The sequence below is a fragment of the Protopterus annectens genome, chromosome 2.part0 (assembly GCF_019279795.1).
Source record: "Protopterus annectens isolate FY-2018-M chromosome 2.part0, PAN1.0, whole genome shotgun sequence".
In the NCBI taxonomy this organism is placed as follows: domain Eukaryota; kingdom Metazoa; phylum Chordata; order Ceratodontiformes; family Protopteridae; genus Protopterus; species Protopterus annectens.
The window spans coordinates 390055544-390078264 of record NC_056728.1 but is presented as its reverse complement, the minus strand read 5'-3'; positions in this window follow the sequence as shown (position 1 = coordinate 390078264).

Sequence of the window (22721 nt, the reverse complement as noted above, 5' to 3'; positions counted from 1 at the left end):
CCAGTGATCCAAGTTGCAGCTGAATAAGTGAATGGAGGAATTCTGCTTCACATGGATTGGGAGCCTGCTCCAGAGAAGAAGTAGACACAGTGGCACATATCTGCTGCTCCAACATGTCTTATTTATGTTGTAGATATGTTTATGGTGACTAGATCATGTTTCTGATTATCTGCTGCTCCAACATGTCTTATTTATGTTGCAGATATGTTTATGGTGACTAGATCATATGTTTCTGATGGCATTTGTTTTGTGGATGTGCAACAGGTCCATAGGGTATGGACCAGAAGATGTTTTGAAAGCCAGGCATAGATAGTCTCTCAGCAGTCTGTAGGAGATTGAGTACAAGGATAAGGCTTTGAGGTGGTCTGCATATGACATGTTGTCTATACCGTGCATTTTTTGTTAGGGACTTCTGTGGATGCTCCAGTTGTTGCATATAGCTGGAAAGGTAGATACCACAGGGAGCATTGTACTCAATGATTAGTCTAATGAAGGTCGAAAACAGTGGTACGATAACATCTTTGGACCTAGATAGCATATTCTTGCATATATGTTGCAAAACATAGAATGATTTTATTACTACAATAAACTTGTGATGGTCAAACATCAAGTTGCTGTCTACATGCATTCCCAAATCTCTGAACACAGGGTCAACTTTTATGGGTTTATTATCAATGTAGAAATGTCCACGGATGGTCATATTTCTGAAAGATGTTTTAGACCATGACTCTTGTACCAGTTATTAGTTTGTGCCAGGCCTTCTTGGAAGACATATGAGTGTCTCTGAGGGATTCTATGACTATACCTAGTTTGCGGTCATCTGCGAACTTGGTCACCCAGAAGCCTTTGACACTGGTCTTGACTTATAAGTTCATAGGTAGATACTAGGCTATTGCCCTAGGGCCTATACAAGCCCTGCCAAAAAGGTACCCTGGCTTTTGCCACCCAAGAAAATTATTTTCCTGTGCCACTGTTGAGCAAAGCCACAGAAGTGATCCCTGGGGTGACTTTCCTATTTCCCATTCAATCATCAAAATTTTTCTTGAAGAGTGCTAATGAGGAGCTTTGTTTGATATAGATAGGTAGTTTATTCCAGAGTATGAGAAGTCTCTGGGACAGGAATTTATCCCTCTGGCATGTTATATTTATTGTGGTGACAAGGTCTAGGTCCCCAGAGCATGTAGCTTGGAGGGATTGGGATTTCTTTAACTGGAGCATGTCCAATAGTTCTGGGTTTGACATAGCTTTGTATGTTAGGCAGAAATCACCTCTGAGTAGGCAATATGCGACGGAGTACAACTGAAGTTTTTTGAGACGGTCTGTGTAGGGAATCTGTTTGAGACTGGTAATTCTCTTTGTGAAGTATTTCTGCAGCCTTTCCAGTTGTTGTAGATGTCTTGTGAGGTACATACCAAAAGGGGCGTTGTACTCTATAATGGGTCTAATGAGTGATGAGTAGAGGGGAACAATGACCTCTTTTTTCCTGGATGAGAAACCTTTTGTGATGAGGTGTGCCATGTAGAAGGATTTCCTGACTACTGTGGCGATGTGATTATCAAAGGAGACACTACTGTCCACCTGTGTCCCAAGGTCTCTTATCACACTTTTGGTGTTAAGTATACTACCGCCTATGTTGTAGTTCATGGGTACAGAGTTTTTACCAAAGGGTATGACAATGCACTTTCTGGCATTGAGCTTGAGGCCATGGCTTTGACACCATGCATCTGTCTCAGTGAGGCCCTTTTGTAGGATGGCCACATCGTTAGGAGTTTCGATTATGGCTCCTAGTTTGCAGTCATCTGTGAACTTCATTAGCCAAAGACCTTCTGTGTTAGCCTGTACTTCAGAGAAGTAGATACCAAACAGGAGAGGACCCAGGACTGAACCCTGTGGTACTCCACTTGTCACTGGTCTGAAGTCTGATTTGGAGTCTGCTACTTTCACAGTGTGGGTTCTGTCAGTGAGCCAATTGGCAACCCATCTTGTGACATAGGGATTTATACCTAGTTTAGTGAGTTTATCTATAATTCCAGAGTGGGGGATGATGTCAAAAGCCTTGGCAAGATCTAGATAGGCTGTGTGAACCACCCTACCCTCATCTACGGCTTTGGTGACTGCTTCAAAGAAGTCTATCAGGTTTAGGAGACATGATCTGCCTTCTACAAACCCAAACTGAGTGGGGTCCAGAGTTTGGAGATTACCAATGTCTTTGTTTATAAGTTCCATGATGATACGTTCCATGGCCTTGCAGACCAGGCTCGTCAGGCTAATGGGACGGTAGTTCCTGGGGTCCATGGTGGCTCCCCCTTTGTGGAGTGGGATAACTTGTCGCTGTGCACCATTCAGTGGGCACAAAGCCTGAGGTGAGGCTATGATTGAATATGGTACTTAGGTGGGGTGCAGTTCATTCTGTAGTTCATGTAGAACGCAGCCTGGGATGTTGTCTGGTCACATGGATGCTGTGTTCTTGGCTTTGGACAGTGTGGGTTTTACCTGTGCAGCCGTGATTACAGGAACTTTGCATTCTTCCAGTATAGAGATGAGCCCTTTAGGGGGTGAGAGGGGGGTAAAGTTAGCACTGAGCCTATCTGCCAAGATGTTGGCAATATCAGTTGGGTCTGTATATTTAGTGCCATTGTGCTGTAACTCAGAGCAGATCTGAGTGTTGCCATTGAGATTCTTGACATAGCTATAGAATGCTCTTTGGTTGTCTTTAGAGTCAGTGGCGATTTTGTTTTCGTAACTAGCTTTGGAGGATTTTATCAGGGATTGCAGCTTCTTAATTAGGCTGACCAGGGAGCTCCTCCACTCATGGGATTTTTCTCTCTTTTGCAACAGTTTCTTCCTTCTGTTATACAGTTTGTTTATGGCAGGGGACCACCAGACTGGCTTTCTTTTTTTGGTGGATAGCATCTTGGTTCTGTTTGGGATAGGATGATCCATGCACTCGTGTAAGTGCTTAGAAAGTTCAGTTGTGTAAGATTCAGTAGTCATAACTGTATTTTCCGTCTGCATGGGTATCATGAAGTTCACCACTTCTGTATTAAGAAGCATGAAGTTGGCTTTGGAGAATTTTTTTACCATGGTTTCCTTAATGGGGGATGGGGGAAGGATGTGGATATCTAGAGTGATTAGCTTATGGCCGGATCGGACCAATGAGGCATTGACTTCAGGTGTGGACCACCGGTCACTCATGCTGGTAATGACTATATCAAGGATATTGTTACCCCTGGTGGGGTTGTGAATAAGTTGATCCAGGGCATTGGAGTTTTTGAATTCAGAAAGCGTTGAGCGAAGGAGTTGGTACATGAGTAGTTTTCCCAGTTAATGGTGGGGTAGTTGAAATCGCCCATTATTAGGGTGTTTGGTTGAACCCCAATATTTTCCAGTACATCAAGAAAAGAGGAGTGGGAATCCTGGGGCATGGTGGGGGATCTGTAGCAAGCTAAAATTTTGATTGCAGTTTTGCCCAGAGTTAGTTGCACTTGGATAACCTCGGATGCATTATGCTGAGCAACTAGCCTGGAGGTGTGGATATCCTTAATGAATATGGACACACCTCCACCTTTGGTGTTCCAGTCCAGGTTACATGGCTAAAAAGTATGGTATGAGTTATAGCCTGGTAGTGCAGGGGTGCTCTCTGGAGACTTGAACCAGGACTCAGTCACCGCACAGATATTGATGTTCTCCATTTTAAGGAGTGCCTCGAGTGAGTGCATTTTAAGATTTAGACTTCTAGCATTGAGTAGCATCACCTTCAGTTTTTGCTTGCCTGTTCCTGTTATGGTGGTGAATTTGTCATTTGAACCTTGCCTAAAAAAGATACTATAGAGCCGGCAAGAACCTTAGCCAGTATCCAGAATCCCAGAGGTGACAGGTGCAGGCCATCTCTGGCAAAGCATCGTGGTCTGTCAACCATGTTATCCCAGGCAGACAGATACTGGAACCCTTTAGAATGACACCAGAAGCTTAGCCAATTGTTGAAGTCAATCATTTTGTCCTTGTACTGCGGTATCATTCTGGGTGATGGCAGAATGCTACTCAGGGCTAGGGTCATACCTACCTAGGCTACAAGATCAGAGAGCTCTTCCGTGTCTCTTTTCATGTAGTCCAGGGAGGTATGTCTCATGTCGTTCACACCAACATGAACAATGACAGAGTCATATTTGTACTTGTTGTGGAGTGACCTAAGTGCTTGGGTTATGGTGGCAGATCCTGGCACCTGACAGGCAGCTGACAGTAACCTTCTCCTTGTTTAGCCTGGTGAGTGGGACATCAGTATGCCTAACTATAGACTCACCTATGACTAGTGTGGTGGGTACGTTGTTTTGTCTTATTGGCTGTGGTTGTGGTTGTGCACACTGAGTCTGCGGGCTATGTGTTATTTGGGTTTGTGTTGAGGGGTGGAGGTTGCTTGCATTTCTGCTTTGGAGGTCTCTGTTGCTTGAGCAGATTATTATTGAGAGTCTCTGCAAAATGTTTTTGTGTTTCTATGTGTGGATTTTGGTGGTGTAGATTTAGTGAGATTATGTGATGAGTGTGGTCTGGTGCAAGTGTTTACCTTCTCCTCTTGACTGTCAAGTTCAGTCTTGGTTGGAGAGAGCTTTACCTCCACTTTGGCTAGATAAGTGCATCTCTCACAGGTTGTAGTGTTGGGTGGTAGGAGGAGAGGGTTGTCTGTGTACATGAGGCAATTTCTACATTGCCCCAAGATGACCAGATTCATCAGATAGACAGGAGAGAACACTGGGAGCTGACCCTTGGACATGCCTGAATAAAAAACTATTTTCCTCTAGATAAGTGAGGAAAGTGAGTACAAGAGTTGTTTTTCTCTAAGCAAGTGAGGAAAGTAAGTACCAAAACTGTTTTCCTCTAGGTAATGAGGAAGGTTGAGTGCTGTAGTAACTAGTAGCTCATTTAGTGCTTACAACAAGTTCTGAACAAGTGCTGATCACCAATAAGCAAATTCGTGCTAAAACTAGGAATCTGTTTCTGGACTAAACTAGTTACAGGAAAGGGGGGAAACAAGTGCAAATGCAGGCTTTTAAATCAGAAAGATGAGAGAGATGGAAAAACTTCCCAAACAGCCAACTACAATTTCTGGGCCAGAACCACTTTTCTGGGCCAGAACCACTCTTTATGTGGTAAATAGGTTACCTAGTGCTTACCACTCCCACTGATAAACTAGAAGGCTTCCCTCCAACACAGAAAGCTTGGGGGGCTCAGAAGCTTACATACAGTCCTGGATACAGCAAATCTGAATCTGGACTATACTAGTTAGAGGAAAGGTAGGAAACAGGCTTAGATTTTTTTTTATACAGAAAAGTAGCTAAAACAGCAGTAAAAACAATTCAAATGCAGTGCAAGCTAGCACAATTGAATATGTAGCAATGTTAGACCAAACAGTTTAAAAAATGCAATTAAATTAAAAATGACTAAAAACAAGTGCAAAATGAGTCTATTAGGTAGAATGAGGTATAGAGATGGGACTGGGGGGAGAGTCCCAGATCAAATCTACAGAGGAGGCGGGCAACTGCAAAAGCCTCCAAATTTAAACAACAAGACAAGAATAGGGAGGATGGGTAGGGAAAAAAACCTTCAGCAGAGATCTGAAAAACTATACAGTGAAGCAAAAATAACAGTGCACAACTCTGAAGTCAGCCAGCAATAATATAAAATTAGTCAAGCAACACTTAACAGTACACAACTCTGAAATGCCAGAAAAATATACTTAGCTATGTATATCTCCAGATAGTTTGAAGAGTACTCTGTCAGGACACAGGAAGGTTCCAGCAATGATATGCAGGCTGTTAATAACAGGGTCTAATTTTATACAAGTAATCCTTGAGATAGTTAGATAACACACAGGATGTAAAACCAGTTATACCAACTTAAGACACAGCAGAAATAGGGGGAGGTGGGGAAAAACACATTCAGCAGAGATCTGAAAAACTATACAGTGAAGCAAAAATAACTGTGCACAATTCTGAAGTCAGCCAGCAATGATATATAATTAGTCAAGCAACAATTAACAGTACACAACTCTGAAGTGCCAGAAAAATATACTTAGCTCTGTATATCTCCAGATAGTTTGAAGAGCACTCTGTCAGGACACAGGAAGGCTCCAGCCTTCAGAGAATTAGATAACAAAAAAGGAACAGTGCTAGCAACAAGACCTGGATGATGCCAATATTGACTGGGCTTTTTGTGGTGGTAGACGCCAACTGGCTATCTAGTGCATGACATAAGGTTATACACCTAATTTTATGAGCTTGTCTACAATTCCCAAATGTGGTAGTGTGATGAATGTTTTGGCAGGTTGAGGTAGGAAGTACGCACCATTTTGCCCTCATCCATTGCTTTGGTGACCTTCTCAAAGAAGTCCACCAAGTTGAGTAAGCATGATCTGCCCTTGTCGAAACTAAATTGGGTTACATCCAATGTCTGCAGGTTTCTTATGTTATTATTGATCATGTCCATGGTTATTCTTTCCATGGCCTTACATATGAGACATATCAGGCTTATAGGTCAGTAGTTTTCCTGGTCTATGGATGGTCCCCCTTGTGCAGGGGGATAATAGTTGCAATCCTCCATTCACTCAGCATGAAGTCTGTTTGGCAACTATGACTGAAAAATTAGTTTAGTGGGTCTAGTAGGGCATGTTATTAAGGAGGCATCCTAGGATAATATCAGGTCCCAACCTTGCAGTGTCTTGGCCTAAGAGATTGCATTGAGGACTGGTTCATAGTAATACTTGGGGGAGCTATGTCTTTGAGTATTTCTTGTGAGATTTCTGGAGGAGGAAGTGGATTAAAATTGGAGCTGAATTTATTGGCCAGTAGATTTGCTGTCTATTCTGGCTCAGTATAGGTGGCTGCATTTACAATTAGCATGACACATTGTTATTTATTGATTTTGAGGTTTCAGACATAGTTGAAGAATGCTGTGTGGATGTTCTTAAAATAGTAGGCCACTTTTACCTTAAATTTGGCTTTGGTAGATTCAATCAGTCCCGAGTTGTTTATTTAGTTTGATGATGGAGTTCCTACCTTGCTGGGCATTGAATTTCCTATTTTTGGCCATGATTTTCTTCCATTTGTTATACAACGTATTGATGTTGGGAACCCACCAGGGTGGCTTGTTTCTTCAGTTTGTTCTGTGCTTATTTTAGGTAGGCACCAATGCCTCAGTGCAGCTGTCTACATGATTGTAAAGTTGCTTTTGTGACTCCATGTAAGTAGTGATGTTCCCCGGGTGTGGGGTAGGGACTTAACATTTTGCCAAGGTATCAATTAAAAGTAGGACAGTTACCTTGGAATAATTCTTAATAGTTCCAGGATTTCCTGTTGTCCCAGGATTTACTTTTGTTTTGAAGGAGACAGCTTTATGGTCTGATCCACCCAGTGAGGACATTTCGCTTGGGGAGGGGTGGTGCAATGTTTCTGTGTTGTTGAGGGCTAGATGAAGGATCTTCACACCCCTAGTGGGTGTATGGATTAGCTGGTTTAGGGCATTCATATTGACAAAGTCCAGGAACCTTTGTATCTGTAAATGTGAGGTCATGTATCATTTCCAGTTTATAGTGCAGTAGTTGAAGTCACCAATGTGTATGTGGTTAGGTTGAATGGAGAGTTCATTTACAGTAAGTAAGTGGTATGGATTCCCTGTGTCATACAGGGTGACCTATAGTTTGCATAGATATAGTATGGGACTCCTTATGGTGAGCTGTACATGCAGGAGCTCATGTGCATCATACTGCTTGACCAGTCTGAAGGTTTCTGATGTAAATTGAGAGACCTCCACCTTTTTGTTTATTTCTGTGCAGTAGCTGGTCTGAGTGAATGGAAGACATTATAGTCCTGCACTGCTGGGGTACTCTGCATGGCTTTAAACCATGTCTCAGTAACTACCCAGATGTCTACATTTTACAGGATGAGGAGAACCTGCAGGGAGTGAAGACGTTTGCTTAGACTTCTAGCATTGAGCGGTAACACTTAAATTATTCTGGGTTTGTTTAGCTATGTTGGATGGTTTATCAGGTTGGCAAATACTAAAAAAATGCATTATGGGGATGGGCAAAGTTGTAGCAATATTCAAAAGCCTAGAAGGGACAGGTGCACACCATCCCTGGTGAAGCATTTGGTCTGTCAACCATATCCTCCCAGACTGACAAATATTGCACCCCCTTCGAATGACATAAAAATTAAACCAATTATTAAAATCAGTTATTATTTGTTCAACCTGACACTGTAAAACTCAACTGCCATTCATGAGCGGACAGGTAATCCGCTGTGGTGACCCCTAACCGGGAAAAGCTGAAAGAAGAAGAAGAAGACATTATCATTTGTTCATATTGTGGCATCATCCTTGGAGAAGGTAGAATGCTGCTCAGTGCTAGGCTCATACTGGCCTGGGACACAGTCCAAGAGCTCCATCATATCTTTCTTCATACAGTTCAGGGAGGTACATCTGACATCATATTTATGAATACATAAGTCATACTAGTAGTTGTGGTTCAATGACCTGAGTGCATGTGTGATCTAGCAGATTGTGACCCCTGATAGGCAACTGACTGTAACCTTCTACTTGTTACGCCTGGTGAGTGGGATATCGAGGTGCCTCACAATGGAGTCTCCTATGATCAAAATATTTGATTGTGTAGTGGTCTGCTTATGGGCTCAGATTTAGAGACACTATAAGTTGAGGATGAATGTGCTGCGGTGTGTGTTACTTATTGTAAATACTGCATCTGAGAGGCCTTTTGAGTTTTGGTTTTGGTTTGGGGAGAGTATCTTTGAAAACCTCAGCATATGTTGGTCTGTGTGTTTGCCCTGTAGTGTATGTGGTATGTATAGTAGTTTCATAGTTTCATAGTATAGTACTAGGCTATCTGCCCTGGGGCATTTGTAAGCCTAGCCATAGTGATGTGGCTTTTGCCACCCCATGAAATGGTACAAAAATGTACAGAATAAATCTAGAATACAGTGCCTCTGTCTAGTAGTGACACAATGAAGGTTCCCTTATATAATAGAATTAGTTTACTGTGCCGCTGTCTAGCAGTGACACAGATGTGACCCCTGGGGTAAACTTACGATCTCCCATCCACTCATCAAGATTTCTCTTGAAGAGAGTCAGTGAGGGGCTCTGCCTAATATGAACTGGGATCCTGATCCGAAGCATGGGAAGCCTCTGGGTTATGAATCTATCCCTCCAGCATGTCCTATTCATACTTGTGCCGAGGTTTAAGTCTTTAGCTCTCGTGGTCCTGATGGATTTGGATTTTTTGAGGTGGAGCATGTCCATCAGATCCTGATTGGACATGGCCTTGTACGTCAGGCAGAGATCACCTCTGAGCAGGTGGTATGCTACTGAATAGAGCTGAAGTTTCTTTAGTCTGGCAGAATAAGACATATGTTGGAGACCCTTGATCCTTTTGGTGAGGTACTTTTGTGGTCTCTCCAGCTGTTGCAAATGCCGGGTGAGGTACATACCAAATGGGGCATTGTACTCAATCATGGGTCTGATGAGGGAGGAATATAGGGGTACAATGACATCCTTGGATCTGTGTGTGAATCCCTTCATGATGAGGTGTGCAAGGTAGAATGTTTTTCTAACCACTTTGGCAATGTGGGTGTCAAATGAGAGGTCGCTGTCTACTTGGGTCCCTAGGTCTCTGATTACATTTTCCGTACTCAGTGGGTTGCTGTCTATGTGATAATTTGTGGGTACTTTGTTTTTTCCAAAAGGGATGACTATACATTTTTTGGCATTTAGTTTAAGGCCGTGACTACGGCACCAGTTGTCCATTTCAGTGAGGCCTTTTTGTAGGATGTGTGTGTCTGCTGGTGTATCAACTATGGTGCCTAGTTTGCAGTCATCTGCGAACTTTGTCAGCCACAGCCCTCCCATGTTTGCTTTAACATCTGAGAAATAAATGCTGAACAAGAGGGGTCCCAGGACAGATCCCTGTGGGACACCACTTGTGACTGGCTTTGAGTCTGACATTGCTCCAGCGATTTTAACTTTATGGGTTCTGTCCTTTAGCCAGTTTGCAACCCATCTAGTGACATAAGGGTTTACTTTTAAGCTGTTTAGCTTATCTATGATGCCTGAGTGGGGTATTGTGTCGAAGGCCTTAGCCAAGTCCAGGTATGCTGTATGGACTGCTTTGCCCTCATCAGTGGCTCTAGTGACTGTTTCGAAAAAGTCAACCAGGTTTAAAAGGCAGGATCTGCCCTTTACAAAGCCGAACTTGGTGGGGTCAAGTGTCTGTAGGTCCCCTATGTCTCTGTTTATGAGTTCCATAGTGATTCTTTCCATAGCTTTGCAGACCAGGCTAGTTAAGCTTATGGGGCGGTAGTTTCCAGGGTCTGTAGAGGCACCCCCCCTTGTGGAGTGGGACCACTGTTGCTGTACGCCAGTGTTCAGGTACATATCCCGAAGTAAGGCTAAGGTTAAATAGCATTTTTATGTGTGGGTTTAGCTCCTCTTGGAGTTCACGTAACACGCACCCCGGGATACCGTCAGTTCCCATTGATGCTGTGTTTTTGCTTTGTTTAGGGCGGTTCTCACTTGGACATCTGAGATGACAGGGAGATTACATTCAGCTGGGATAAGTATTTCTTCTTTTGGGGGTGAAGGAGGGGAGAAATTTGCACTGAACCTGTCAGCCAGAATGTTAGCAATATCTGTGGGTTCAGTGTATTTTTTGTTGTTGTGAACCAACTCTGAGCATATCTGAGGGTTTCCGCCCAGGTTTCTAACATAGCTGAAGAAGGCTTTGTGGATATCTTTAGTGTCCTTAGCGATTTTTCTCTCAAAGTTTACCTTGGATGTTTTTATGAGAGAACGTAGTTTTCTGCTAATGTTGATCAGAGATGTCTTCCCTTCATGGGATTTCACTCTGACGTGCAGTAGCTTCCTTCTTTTGTTATACAATTTGTTTATGGCTGAGGTCCACCAGACAGGACGCTTACATTTGGTGGAGAGGGACTTGAATTTGTTTGGGATTGCATGATCCATGCATTCTTGGAGATGTCCATAGAAAGCATTTGTGAAGAATTCGGCATTGTGGGATGTGGTATCCACTGGCACAGTGGGCTTAAAGGATACCATCTCAGTCTTAAGAAGGGTGATGTCTGCTTTTGAGAAGTTTTTCACTGTGGTCTTTTGTGCTGGGGGTGGAGGTGGGATATGTATATCCAGAGTGATTAGTTTGTGGTCAGAGCTCACTAGTGAGGGGTATACTTCCGGTGTGGAGCATTTTGTCCCCATGTTTGTGATGATCAGGTCTAGTATATTATCTCCCCTAGTGGGAGAGGTGACTAGTTGTTCCAGTGCATTTGAATTTATGAATTCCTGGAACCTTTGGGCTAGGGTATTAGGGCTAGAATAATGTACCCAATCTATGTTTGGGTAGTTGAAGTCTCCCAGTATGATGGTATTTTGTGATACATTCATATCCTCCAATGTCTTGAGATTGGGAGGGTGGTCTGTAACATGCTACCAGTTGTATAGCAGTTTTTCCTATGGTTAGTTGCACCTGTATGGTCTCTGATGCTTCATGTGTTGCTACTAACCTGGAGGTGTGGGTGTCCTTTATGAATATGGACACTCCCCCTCCCTTTGTGGTTCGGCCTGGGTTTTGGGGCCGAAAAGCATGATACGAGGTATAGCCTGGTAGCACTGGGGTGCTCTCAGGAGCCTTGAACCAGGTTTCAGTTACTGCACAGACGTCGTTGTTCTCCATGCTGAGGAGTGCATCAAGTGCCTGCATCTTGAGATTTAGACTTCTGGTGTTGAGCAGCATTACCCTTAGTTTTTTTTCCATTTTTGTTTTCTAAGGAGGTGGGTTTGTCTTTTGAGCCTTGCCTAAAAAGGCACTATGGGGGTGGCAAGAGCCTTAGCCAATATCCGGAAGCCCAGTGGTGACAGGTGTAAGCCATCCCTTGCGAAGCAGCGTGGCTTGTCCAACATATCATCCCAGGCAGACAGACATTGGATCCCCTTAGAATGACACCAGTACTTGAGCCAATTGTTAAAGCTGATCATCTTGTCTTTGTATTGTGGTATCATTCTTGGTGAGGGCAAGATGCTGCTCAGGGTCAGGGTCATACCAGCCTGGGCTACATAATCGGAGAGCTCCTCTATGTCTCTTTTCATGTAGTCCAGGGAGGTATGTCTCAGGTCATTCACACCAGCATGGACAATGACGGAGTCATATTTGTACTTGCTTTGTAGTGACCTGAGTGCGTGTGTTATGTGGTGGATCCTAGCTCCCGATAGACAGCTCACAGTCACCTTCTCCTTGTTCAGCCTGGTCAGTGGGACATCAGTGTGTCTGACTATGGAGTCACCTATTGCTAGTGTATCAGGCAAGGTGTTTGGCCTTAAGGGCTGCGATTGGTCGACACACTGATTTATTAAAGTATGTGTTGCATGTGTTTTGTTTTGAGGTGGTGGATTTTTGGATGTCTGCTTTGGTAGCCTCTGTTGTTTTGGTAAGTTTTTTATTAGAGCCTCCGAGTATGTCTTTTTGTTTTTATGTGTTTGGTTTGCAGTTGTGGTAGGTCTATGTAGGACTGGGATTGTTGGGTGTGTGGTTGCCATCTCCTCCTGTCTGGTCATGCCAGCCCTGAGTTGAGAGAGTTCAGCCACCAGTTTGGCTATATAGTTGCATCTCTCACATGTATTTGTGTTTGTTGGGAGGAGGAGAGGGTTGTCTGTGTACATGAGACAATTCTAGCATTGTCTCAAGATACCCAGATTGACCAGCTGAACTGGAGACGATGCCAGTAATCTACCACTCGACATGCTAGAACAGTATAAGGGAGTGGTATACCTTTAAGGGAAGTGGATATTCACAGGGGTGGTAGGTAGATGTAGTGCTTTACTTAGTATGAGAGTGCTTACTTAGTAGAGAAGTATTGAGAACAAGTGCTAGGCTTATAATACAGTGAGTAGTCTGGTTATACTAAGAGTAGAGCTTCCTTAAGGGAAAATTTGAAGAGCAGACTTGGCGGAGCCAGAAAAAGTTTAACCTTGTTTAACAGGCGCTGCGCTATGCACAACCATAAAAGCCGTGCAAACGCGGATTTTAAACAGTGAACTACAAAAGAGCTAGAAATGGTCCAAAACAACCAATTACTACAGCTTCTTGTGCTGAGGTCACTTCCCCAAAGGACAGGTAGGCTGCTCAAGGCTCCCCACTCCCACTGGTGAGCAAAGAAACTTCCTTCCATCCAAGTAAGGTAATGGACAACACATGAACTACACCACAGCCCAGAATACAGCAATGCCTGTAAACTGGTCTAAACTAGTCGAGGAAGGCAGGAAAACAAGGATTATTTTTTTGTTTTTTTTGGTAGAAACACACAGAAAATGCAGAAACAGTGATAAATTAGTTACACAAGCTAGCACACTTTAGTGGCCAGCCTCCACAGTTAAATTAAACAAACAAACAAGCAAACTTTCGATCAAATTCGACTAAAATGTAACTTTAAGTGCAGATTTTAAAATAATGCAGCAATCAGTTAAAAAACAGTTCAGGCTAGTTCAAGGTAAGCTACAGAAGCTATTTCAAGTGAAAAAAAGCAAAGATACTTAAATCCAGAAGGTAGTCACTTTTCTGAGTTCCCTGCTGCTAGGACCACTCTGTAAACCCACGTGGAGCTTGTCTGAGCAGTATAGTCGGAAAAAAATGCCCTGAGGCGGATTTTAAACAGTGAACTACAAAAGAGCTAGAAATGGTCCAAAACAACCAATTACTACAGCTTCTTGTGCTGAGGTCACTTCCCCCAAGGACAGGTAGGCTGCTCAAGGCTCCCCACTCCCACTGGTGAGCAAAGAAACTTCCTTCTATCCAAGTAAGGTAATGTTCAACACAGGAACTACATCACAGCCCAGAATACAGCAATGCCTGTAAACTGGTCTAAACTAGTCGAGGAAGGCAGGAAAACAAGGATTATTTTTTTGTTTTTTTTGGTAGAAACACACAGAAAATGCAGAAACAGTGATAAATTAGTTACACAAGCTAGCACACTTTAGTGGCCAGCCTCCACAGTTAAATTAAACAAACAAACAAGCAAACTTTCGATCAAATTCGACTAAAATGTAACTTTAAGTGCAGATTTTAAAATAATGCAGCAATCAGTTAAAAAACAGTTCAGGCTAGTTCAAGGTAAGCTACAGAAGCTATTTCAAGTGAAAAAAAAGCAAAGATACTTAAATCCAGAAGGTAGTCACTTTTCTGAGTTCCCTGCTACTAGGACCACTCTGTAAACCCACGTGGAGCTTGTCTGAGCAGTATAGCCAAAAAAAACACCCAGAGGCAGATTTTAAACAGTGAACTACAAAAGAGCTAGAAATGGTGCAAAACAACCAATTACTACAGCTTCTTGTGCTGAGGTCACTTCCCCCAAGGACAGGTAGGCTGCTCAAAGCTCCCCACTCCCACTGGTGAGCAAAGAAACTTCCTTCTATCCAAGTAAGGTAATGGACAACACAGGAACTACACCACAGCCCAGAATACAGCAATGCCTGTAAACTGGTCTAAACTAGTCGAGGAAGGCGGGAAAACAAGGATTATTTTTTTGTTTTTTTTGTTTTTTTTGGTAGAAACACACAGAAAATGCAGAAAAAGTGATAAATTAGTTGCACAGGCTAGCACACTTTAGTGGGCAGCCTCCACAGTTAAATTAAACAAGCAAATAAGCAAACTTTCGATCAAATCCGACTAAAATGTAACTTTAAGTGCAGACGGTGATGCACTATTTGTTTCTGCCAACCTGTTTGGCATTTGCAGTGACTGCATGTGAGACTGTGTATTAGTAACAGTGTACTAGTATATCTGTCACAAACTGCATCAAATTACTTGAAAATTAGATGGTTGTAAAAATATGAGACAATTTCTACATTGTGTTAGGATGCCCATTTCTACCAAGCTGGCTACTGAGATAGTAGAACAATTCAGATGTATGACTCCAGGTATACATGCATAAATATAAATATATATATATATATATATATATATATATATATATATATATATATATATATGTGTGTGTGTGTGTGTGTGTGTGTGTGTGTGTGTGTGTGTGTGTGTGTGTGTGTGTGTGTGTGTGCCTGTGTATGTGTATATGTATTATATATGTGTGTGTTTGTGTTCCCAGTCAGTAATTGTGATCCAGTGACCAAAAACTCCTGTTTGTCTACAAACCTATCAAGTCTGCTGAGCGTTGTCTGTACTTGTATAAGGTTGTTAAGGCCTGGAACTCCATACCTTTATCCATCGGGTCAATACCCTCCCTCTCATCTTTCAAAACCACTTTGAAAGACTTCCTACTCAGGATAAACTCTATCCTTAAATGTGAACAAGTACCTTTTCATTTGTTATACCTCCTATACCCCTCAACCTTTTAGCCCAAGAAATCTGGACAAAGTCTCATATAAAGGGGAGAAAGGCCCAAAAATAGATACAGATTTTAAATATTGCTCTTATAAACTTAGAAAGTAACTAGAATAACATGATTTGTGTTAAAATGGATTTTCTAAAGGATATGAAATTTGAAACTCAATTGTATGTCATTATTTAGTGATTTAATTCCTCAGATTATCCTGATGATTTGCCAGAAAACTACAAATTTTATGAGAAACAGACCAAAATTGTGAGCCAAAAATCTGGATATACTATGAAAATCTGTACAGCTGAGAGGTATGATACCATGGGCACCGGAACCATAGAGCCATGGGGAGGGGAACGCCCCCACACACACTTTTACAGTTGCTAGACCTGTGGGAAAAATTAATGAAGTGGAGTTTTCACACTAACGTGAATTCGCGTAAAGAAGTTAAACTAACTAAACTTGCTGTTCTTCTCTTATTGGTCTGTGTTACAGGAGTTATGCTGCCGCTGTTCTGTTGGTGCTGCCGGAGCCAGAGTCATGCCGGTAAGGAGAGTTTTGTTCTTTTATTTGCAGGAGTTATTCTGCTTGTGTGTGTGTGTGTGTGTGTGTGTGTGTGTGTGTGTGTGTGTGTGTGTGTGTGTGTGTGTGTGTGTGTGTAAAATGCCCCAATTTGGTATACCTGGTGGTACAACAGCCTGAATTCTCTACCCATACCACCATTTGTGATTCAGGGTGTTGAGTCCATAGCTCTCAACTGTCCAGATTTTCATAGAATATTTGGCTCATACTTTTGGTCTGTTCCTCTTAAAATGTGTGGTTTTCTGGCAAATCAGCGAGAACTGAATTCACTAAATAATGACAGCCCTTTAAGTTTCAGTCTTCCTGTCTTTCAGGAAACACGTGGTAACAAAAAACACTTTATTTTAGCAAATTTCTAAGATTATACAAGCAATATTTAAAATGTGTCCCTGGTTTTGCCCCCCCCCAAAAAAAATAAATGTCTTGTGCTGCAAAGTTGAGAGTGTCAAGTGGATTTTACAAGGAGATGAGAGCTTCAGGGGCAGATAAGTTTAGTGCTACTCATGCTAAGTCATTTGCATTGTTAGTAGCACAACAGGTAGTATATTTGCTTTTGATGCAGAAGGCTGTGGGTTCTACTCCCACAGTATGCAGATGGATCACTGATACTGTACTGGGTTGTACTTTAAAAAGACTGAATGCTGCAGTCCTATGAATGTCCTCCATTGGAGGAGTTACCTAGTAACTATGTTTCTGTTATCAGTTTGCCATCCATTCCCCATTGCAAAATTACTAGCTTATCATTTTTTAATGTAGCATTGGCAATTTATTCTTCAAGGGCAACAGGCACTTTATTTGTAGATGAAACAAGGAAATATAAAGTTGTTTGCTAGCAGCAACCTCTTCATTAGTTACAGATCCCTTTAATGTGGAATTATTTAGATGACTTACTTCTGCAGAGATTTTACATATTTACTGATATTGGTGGATTGTAATGAAAGAAGTTTGAGTGGCCTTTTATGGTTGAAATTTTCTGAAATGGGTAGTTTAGTCATTATTGGTTCATACATTTTGTTTCATTGCTTACTAGAAGACTGTTGCAAACTAGAAAAGTAAAACACATTCTAACAAGAGGTGCTGTATTATACAAGGAATATAATTTAATACAATCAGGTTAATACAATCAGGAAGGTTAATAAAAGAATGCATACATGTATGCTTGCTCACAGGAATGCATGAGATCAAAATAGGGGAAGAGACCAGTCACCAATGGAGTCCCTCAGGGTTCAGTACTTTTTCTGTTTGGCATATACATCTCAGAAGTAAAAGGAAATACCAAAGGGCTTTGGCCGACTAAGTTTGAGATGACTGCAAGCTAGGAGCAGTTATTGAATCCCCAAATGACTTAACCATCATGCAGGAAGGTTTGTCCCAAACAATAACTGGTGCCAGAATCATGAATTGAAACTAAACTCCAAGAAATACATCATTGTATCCTTTGGGAAGTCATCAACTCCAGGGAACTACCAAATTGACAATGTCCCCTGAGAAGTGACCCAGTTGTTTGGCATTTTGGAACTTGTGTGTACAGTGATCTAACCTTTGACCAACATGCCCCCAGAGTCATAAGAAAGTCTTTCTATATTGCACAGTTTATAAACACATTGATTGTGACTAGATCTAGAGATGTTATTGTCCCCCTTTACAAAGCGCTCATTAGGTCAATCATTTTGTAGAATGCCCACTTTGGCATGTATCTGTCCAAACCCATGCAACAATTGGAATACCCACAGAGATACCTTACTAAAAGGATACACGCCCTAAACAAAAAGTCTTGCATGGACCACCTCAAATATTTATCACTATACTCAGTATCCTACAGAGTGCTTAGAGGTGACATGTCTGGCATACAAGGCATCCTCCGACCTAATACAGATGAACCTACTGAACGGCAGCAAGTCAAATGGCATCAGCAATACTCCATCCAGGTATCTAAACTGAATGTTGTGGAGAGATGGATGTATATCACAGAAGCTACCACTGTTCCGGAACAGACTATCCATTCAAGTAAACCAAAGCTCATCCCTGTCCATATTCAAATGCAACTTGGATCTAAAGATGGGTAATAGAAAATGTACTCCAGGATTGCCCATCATGCCACTAATGGATAGAGGCAGTTCCTAAATGTTGCTTCCCTTACGTGGGTCCCCTCAAATTATCTATAGTATGATCACATTTATTCTCACTAAGGCTAATATGCAATTATCAGCCATGGGATAGGTAAGACCAATCAGGAAATGTTAACTCAAGTACCAAAAGGGAGATTAGCTAAGCTTAAAATGTCCTCCAAGTGAACCTATGTTGTGGTAGTAAATAGTTTTAAAAAATTGTCTTTTTTAGATCATTAAGTGCCCCTCTCACCCGCCACCCCCCAGTCTTCAACAGCTTCCAGTGCCTCTGTATGATACCATCTTACTTTCCCTTCTAAACTTACTTCCTTACTTCTATCAAATTCTCTTCCCTGACTTTCTCTCTAAATATAACATAAGCCTATTTTCCCTCACTTCATATTGCAATTCCTGTTTGTATTATACTAACTTTCCTTTAATTTCTCTACAAATTGTTAAAAGTTCTCTAAATATTAAATATTAAATAACTGTTATATAACTTGCATTGATTCTTAAACAGTGTTTTTATATTATGTCTAATTTGTTACAATTATTTTAACTGCAGATGGTTTTTGTTTTATTTTTGAAGATTGTAAAATTATTGTTCTTAAAAAGTTTTGCAAAAATGTTGAGCTTTTTTCACTGAAAATAGGCTTCTACCCAGTCGGACTTTCCCAGCAATCAAATGCCAATATATATATATATATATATATATATATATATATATATATATATATATATAAATATATATATATATTATATATATATGTGTGTGTATGTATATATATATATATATATATATATATATATATATATATATATATATATATATATGGGTCTACTTTTAAATCTCGTAAGTCTGAAAGATCAACTTTCACCCCCGGATTTACTAAACTTCTGTGCAGGACTAGTTTAGTCCTGCACAGAAGTGCCTGTTTAAGAGCAAGACAGCAGCGTGCCATGCATAATAATGAAGGCACGCTGGCCGAGCTCCTAAGCTTACACAGAGCATGTACGAGTGCATGGGGCATGTCTGAGAGCAGAGCTCACAGAATAAACACGCCCCTGCAATGTCGAACAGCAGTAGCTGTTAAGAAATGAGCGAGATCGCTCTCAGGTGTCTCCATATCCCCACCAACAGACCCCCCCCCCTCACATGTACAGTAGCAACAGGACATATAAAATAAAAGAAGAAACCCATCTATAGCTTTAAAACACCGATCAAAGCTAAACGTAGGTGCACGGGTGTGCCCATCGCTTAGCTACGGTTAATGTAACTGAAATAGCAAAATGAGGCTAAAAAGCAGGATATGTGCAAATGAAGCAGTACAGCAATATTGTAGTGGGCAGAGCATTTGCCTCACGAGCAGTCAATCCCGGTTCGAGTCCTATCGCAGTACATTCCATTCCCATGTCAAATCACTGTTATGATCAATATATTTAGTTGTATAACCTAATAAATAACATATATGTGTGAACTGGAGTAGTAAGCAGTGCAGTGAATGATAACCTCCATACACTTGCCAAATCCATCACCTATGACTGTCAAAAAAAGAGCAGTAGTAAGGGTAAATAAGCACAACTAAGCAGGTGCAAGTCTCTTTGTATGACGGGAAGCAGTGCATACACAGAGTAAGCAATAGTGACACTAACCATGTGTAAGCAGATGTCACCGGATGTTAACAATGCTTACCATTGCACAAACCCACTGACAACTGCGTAAAAGTGCTTCAACCACTCTGTATCCAATGGGCCCTGTTCTGGCCAGCAACAAACTAAACAGTCTCTGCAAGGCTCAAACCCAAGAGCCTGTATACCATAGGCAATTTGATTAACCACTAAGCCACCGCAGATACACATAGCCCTGATGTTTCCACAAACATAGCATCCAGCAATACCAGTCAACATTACAGGACATGTAGCTAAATATGTAGATGTATGTGTGTGTGTGTGTGTGTGTGTGTGTGTGTGTGTGTGTGTATATAGATATATATATATATATATATATATATATATATATATATATATATATATATAACTAAATAGATATTTACCTCTCCCTCTCCCTCTCTGTATTACATATGTATACATATATAGACATACATATATATATAAATATCCATATATAAATATATACATATGCAGACACCCATACATCCACATGTCGTTATATATAAATATATATATATATATAAAACAATATATATATATATATATATATATATATATATATATATATATATATATAAAACAATATATATATATATATATATATATATATATATAAATACTGATAGATTGGCATCATTTCCCACTCCTATTTGCAGAGATGCTTCTGCTATCAAAAATTTAACAATTGGGATATTCTGACCTCTAGCCAGGAGATTAACCTAAAATTAGGTGCTTGTCCAATTTTTGCACATAAGAAATTTAAGTCTCTACGTTTACTTTTTGAGAACAGAGATACACATTTTTTACTGTCTCCTATTATACAATCTAGGATAGGCATGTTTTCCTGTGGGAAATGTATTGCTTGTAAATGGGTCCTTACAGGTGATTCGTACTTGTTTCTTCATAATAATTTTACAGTTCATTTCCAGCATTATTATGACTGCAATTCTATTTTTGTTGTATATGCTGCTGTATGCTCAACTTGTTTTCATTTTATATTCGTAATACTATTCGTAAACTTTCTACAAGAATTAAGGGGCATGCTGCTGCTATTAGAAATACTGATCTCAGTAATGCATTAGCCAAACATAGTCTTAGATGTACTGCTTTCTCACAGTTTAAATTCTTTGTTTTAGATCAGGTTCATGTTTTTTTTGGAGACAAAAACACTCTTTTAGAAGTTAAATAATTAAATGGCAACTTTTTTAAATGCAGAAGCACCCCCATGGTTAAATGAGAACTTGAAAATTAGATGTGCCTTGAAATGGCGTCTATGATTTTTTTTGTTATATGAATTCTCTGTATTGTTCTATATTCATGAGTCCTATTCTCTGTTTTGTTCTATATTCATGAGTCCTAGTGCATATTTATCTCATTCTGTACTATACCATAATATTTATTATGCAAAATGTCATTTACTGTACAAGAGTCCTTCTGCATATTCATTTGACACTGTATTTTAATATTTATTATGCAGAAGTTCACTTACTATACTACACATTGGTTGATCATTTCATGATATCACTTCTAATAATATTGTCAGCTATATATACTGACATTTTGAATGGATAGTGTCATATTTCTGATGAAGTCCAGCATATTAAACAGGATGAAAGTTCTTAATATTGTCTCTCTGACTGCCTTTTTTCTTATTTTATTTCCTTAAAAGTGCTGTATTTTTACAGCAGAGAAGTTGTTGTGTATATATTTACTCTTCTCTTTATGGTTTCTCAGAGTTTTATTTTAGTTTTGCTATACATTCTCTTTAGGTTTGCCTATGGAGTCGCTAGGAGAACTTGGCTCTAGTAGCCAGTTAAACACAGATTTTTCACCTCTATCCATTCCACCAAACCTCTTTGCATCTATGTACACAGATGCACATCAGGATTCTTCTACATCTACATTGACTATTACTACAAACCTTTCAACAGATCGACTGGCCAGCTCTAATATTAGTCCTGCAATGCTGAACTACACCAATACAGATGTACAACTACAGTATTTGCTTAATGGAAATGTTCCTAATGCTATTTCTAACTGTGTCACTAATATGGACAGTCTGCTACTGCTTCTATTGGGTTGCCGGTTAACTCTAATGTGAATGGTTTGCCATGCATATCTAAGACTAACACTACTGGACTGCCTGCTGCTAATTTTACTGTTTCTGTACCAGTTTCCTCTACTACGATTAATTTGTCAACTGTAGTTAACTCGATCGGGTTACAAGCTGCAGCTGCAGCTGAAACGAATGGATTGCAAGCTATGGTAATGCTACAGGGATTACCATTAGTTACAGACACAAATGGATCTTTTTCTTCGAATATTAGAGAAAGTCCTAATATATGTACTACTGTGGCTTCTACAAGTATTTCTAAAACTCCCGCCCCACAGCATAACTTGACTGCATTGCCTCAATGCACATTAACTGTCTCTAATGGACCGTTAGTCCCGCCCACGCTGTCTACTGCTGATTCAATTCTATGAGTGCAAGCTCTTCATAGGTTCATAGGTTCATAGGTTCATACTAGGCTATCTGCCCTAGGGCATTTATAAGCCTAGCCAGAGTGTGTTTGGCTTTCGCCACCCATTTTAAATTAATTTTGCTATGCGTTTTTTGAGATTAGTATACTGTGCCTCTGTCTAACAGTGACACAGAAGTGATAGCCAGGGTAAACCTACAATCTCCCATCCACTCATCAAGATTCCTCTTGAAGAGAGTCAATGTGGGACTCTGCCTAACCTGGACTGGGATTTTATTCCAGAGTGAAGGGAGCCTCTGGGTTATGAATCTGTCCCTCCAGCATGTCCTATTTATTTCAGTGCTGAGGTTCAAGTCTCTCGAGCGCGTAGCTCGATGGGATTTGGATTTTCTGAGGTGCAGCATGTCCATTAATTCTGGGTTGGACATGGCTTTATACGTCAGGCACAGATCGCCTCTGAGCAGGTGGTATGCCACTGA